Below are 4262 nucleotides of genomic sequence, written 5' to 3'. Positions count from 1 at the left end.
TTAATAGGTTAAAACTGCAAAGTCGAAGTACTTTCTATTATTCAAAGTCAGTTAAATAGTTTTCTTGCACATCACTTACATATAAAAATACGACCAAAGGAGTATGTCACATGCCAAAAAAACATTTAAGAGGTTAAAAGTGCAAAGTGGAACTATATGTCAAATGCCCAATAAAACATTTAATAGGTTACAACTGCAAAGTCGAAGTACTTTCTATTATTCAAAGTCAGTTAAATAGTTTTCTTGCACATCACTTACATATAAAAATACGACCAAAGGAGTATGTCACATGCCAAATAAAACATTTAATAGGTTAAAAGTGCAAAGTGGAACTATATGTCCAATGCCCAATAAAATATTTAATAGGTTACAACTGCAAAGTCGAAGTACTTTCTATTATTCAAAGTCAGTTAAATAGTTTTCTTGCACATCACTTACATATAAAAATACGACCAAAGGAGTATGTCACATACCAAATAAAACATTTAATAGGTTAAAAGTGCAAAGTGGAACTATATGTCCAATGCCCAATAAAACATTTAATAGGTTACAACTGCAAAGTCGAAGTACTTTCTATTATTCAAAGTCAGTTAAATAGTTTTCTTGCACATAACTTTCGAAGTCTACATTGATAAATTATCCCGAGAAATGTAAACCACATACAACTGGTAGTTTGAATTAGGATAGGAAGGACTGAAACCCTAATCTCCACAAGTTGTAAAACCACATTTTACCGGTAGTTTGAATTTGGATAGGGGAAGACCAAAACCCTAATATCCACCAGTTGTTACACACGCGGATACGTGGAAACACATGAGTCGGCATTCAAAGTCTACAATTGCATGTGGCCGCTGGCTGTCCACCGGGTCTCCAACCATAAAACGTCGGCAGGGTAAGCGCTTCCACGATTTCCTTACTCTTCCGCGATAATTTCGCTTTCCTTTGAAACTGTGTTTCAATGGTTCTCGTGAGTTTCCTTCAAAAACCGACATCGCGTATTATATATATGAACGTTTTTATATGATTTCTATTTGGAGATCGGTGAACTTCTGAAAGTTCAGAATTGCATTTACCATATTGGCGTTGCAGTAACATTTTTGCAAATATAAATGGCGCTCTATATAGATACCAATGAAATTCGCAGACTCTACGATTTGGCTGATGAAAATGGGGACGGGAGGCTGACTGTAAATGAAATGAATCGCTACTTGAAAAGGCTCGGTATAGATATTTCAGAAGATGACTTGAAATGTCTTGTAATTCCAAAATTTCAGATGGGAGATGATAGCCTAACATTTGATGAATTTGCTGGCATGTGTCAGTTTCTTCTGGACGATACTAGATCAGAAGATGAATTAAGCAATGGCGATGGTTGTGACGATTTAATGGAAGCTTTCAAGGTCTATGATATGAACAACAATGGGTTCATATCCTCCATGGAACTTCAACACGTGCTGTGTAATTTGGGATTCTCAGAGGGTGAAGAGCTGGACCGGTGCCAAAAAATGATAAGCAGATACGATTTGAACTCCGACGGGCTCTTAGACTTCTCAGAATTTAAGATCATGATGGCGTCTACTATCTCTATGCATACAGATTAACGATTAGGGCGGGCCGCCATGCACGTTCAGTTAGGTGCCCTTGCTAACAGTCTTGCGCAGTATTCACACCTCACATCTCTCACTGCTCACGTCATCATGCAGAAAGAGTTGTCTAAGAACGCCAATAAAGGCACCACAATGTCGTTCCCATAGCAAGTTCCCCAAGTTGAGCGATTTCCAGTTTCTATAGCCTCGTGGATCCAATTAAGGAGATGATGGATGGACTGCAATATTATCCATCGAAATCCCTCCATCTCGTGTAGTTATGATATCGGTGTAGGCATGACATTTTGCCTCCTTTTGAGAAATGAATTGGCATGCTTCTTAAAGCTTCAAGGCACATGTTATTATGGAAGGGGAGAAGAAGTATTGTAGCTAGTAGGTTATATATATATATATATATATATATATATATATATATATATATATCGGGCGGCCGGTGGGGGGGGGGCGGTTGCGGATTAGGTTGAATACAGATAGACGTCCATGAATTATGTTGAATAAGGATGTAATACAGTGGCAGATATGCAGTGCGTTATTACTGATGTAATAATATAACATATATTTATTTGTATTAGGATTATTGAAATCATTATAGGATTAGGATTATTTGGTGTTTATAGGATTAGGATTATTTGGTGTTGTATTAGTTATATGTTTGAAATTTTTTAGATTTTTTTTGAGAATTTTCTAGTAGATAATGTTTTTTTGAAAGATTGGTATTGGTAATTGGAATGGTGACTTAACATCTAGGAGTGTCTTAACAATGTAATTGTTTATCCAAGATCTTGCGGTAAAGTTACTCTCTAGTAGTCCATGCCATTTGGGATATGCATGTATGTATAAGTTAGAGAAATAAATAATTGAACATGTAACAAGTTTAGGTAAGTAACTGAATTCCTTAATTATTCTCCTTAACCTCATTTCTACCCACTCATAAATGAAATTGTTGCTTTAGTATGAAAATTCTTCATGAATAGTGGCAGAAAACTCATGGAGCTCAAACCTAGCTAACCTATTTATACCAATAATACTCATAAAGTTGAATAGTGGCAGAAAACTCATGGAGCTCAAACCTAGCTAACCTATTTATACCAATAATACTCATAAAGTTAATAATACTCATAAAGATTGAATCTTTATGTGTAGATAAGGAGAAGAAAATTAATAAGTAGAGGCGACCAAATAAGTAAAAATTAATAAGTAAAGGCAATCATATAAATCAAATAAGTAACTAAACTTTTTAGTATGTAGCTATTTTAGAAATATATTTTCAATTTATGTGATGACAAAGAAAAGGGTGAAGAATAGTTGGTATGCAGGAAAGAAGAATATGTTATTAGGTATACTATGTCAAACACATTACATATTTGTGATTATAATTAGATAATATTTGACTCACAAAAATTAACTTTAAAATAAAAAATGGTAAATTTTATTGGTATAGAATATATAAATTATTTTTATAAAAAATATTCAAAATTTTAATAATTTTACATAATTTAAACCTAAATAAATTTGATGATAATACTAAAACTAAATTATTATTATCATATAAAATTTTGATTATTGTTTAAATGAAAAATAAAACTATCTATAAAATTTACTTTTTAATTTTTTAAAACTAAAAAACTAAATCACTTTTACAAGCATATATATATATCAAAAATCAAAAAAATCTAAATTGGCAAACTATGTTTCATTTAAAAACTGAGATTTATTTAGTACCCTTTACCTAAAAAGATGTCATCTTTTAATTTTCATACATCCATGCTAAGTCCAGATAATAAAAAAAACACATTATAACACTACAAAACAAGGTGTGTTATTGGGGGTGGATTCACTCAGAGAAAAAAAGAATGGCGAGTGAGAGTGCTAGCGTTTCACAAGCAGGCATCGCGGGTTTGGGAGTGGAGGCTACGGACAGGCCTAGGGACAGAGGGAACGCTGACTCCAGGGATGCAAAGTCTGGAACTTGGGGGTTTCTTTCCTCCGGCTGAGCATATGATCTATTGTCTATGGTGGGTGGACGACCCATACTCTGGATTGTAGGGTACCAGATGCAACCTGAGGTAGATGTACAGGACCCCGCAACGGCCACTATGATAAGAGATACCAATGTTAAAAAACGATGGTTTCTATCAGGAATGGGTTTGAGAAAATAGGGAAGGTGACGAATGAGTAGGTATATGCAGACCTAGACTGTACATCGCTCCATTACAACATGCTTCTGTGCTGCTACAACAAATCCGCATTGGTTGGAGTCTCCACGATCAGAAACCCACCGTTTTGCCCATACCTATAGTATATCAGGCCCGCCTGCAGTGGTATGGGGGAAAGGGGTTTTATGCAAACATGATTGCACACAGTTACATATTGGGGCTTCCACGCTGCGGTGCAGGGCCTGCCGGACACTGAGGCAACATATAATCTACCTTTGCTTCTGGAGAATCATACATACACGTGATCTCCATTGACTGAAACGGAGCACCTGTCGAGACTAGAGATCAAGGGGTTTGCTGCTGTCATGCACCCACACAACAACCATTTTACTCAGTCCTTATTGCAAATAGAGTACCTGGGGTAGCACGACATTGCAAACTCCAGACGGACACAAATCTCGCACTCTTGGTAAATTCTTATCGATTTCAAGTTATTATT

General features: G+C 35.6%; 1 pseudogene; it reads left to right on the top strand.

Annotated features, from left to right (window-relative positions):
- The first annotated feature begins 1109 nt into the window (after window positions 1-1109).
- On the top strand, window positions 1110-1601 carry LOC149224455 (calmodulin-like protein 2 pseudogene; annotated as a pseudogene).
- The last annotated feature ends 2661 nt before the right edge of the window (window positions 1602-4262 follow it).

Source organism: Pinus tabuliformis, chromosome Q (genome assembly GCF_031772625.1).
Source record: "Pinus tabuliformis cultivar Carrire ecotype Pingquan chromosome Q, CPIR1, whole genome shotgun sequence".
In the NCBI taxonomy this organism is placed as follows: domain Eukaryota; kingdom Viridiplantae; phylum Streptophyta; class Pinopsida; order Pinales; family Pinaceae; genus Pinus; species Pinus tabuliformis.
The sequence above is the reverse complement of the archived record's forward strand: the minus strand, read 5'-3'. Positions and strand labels throughout refer to the sequence as shown.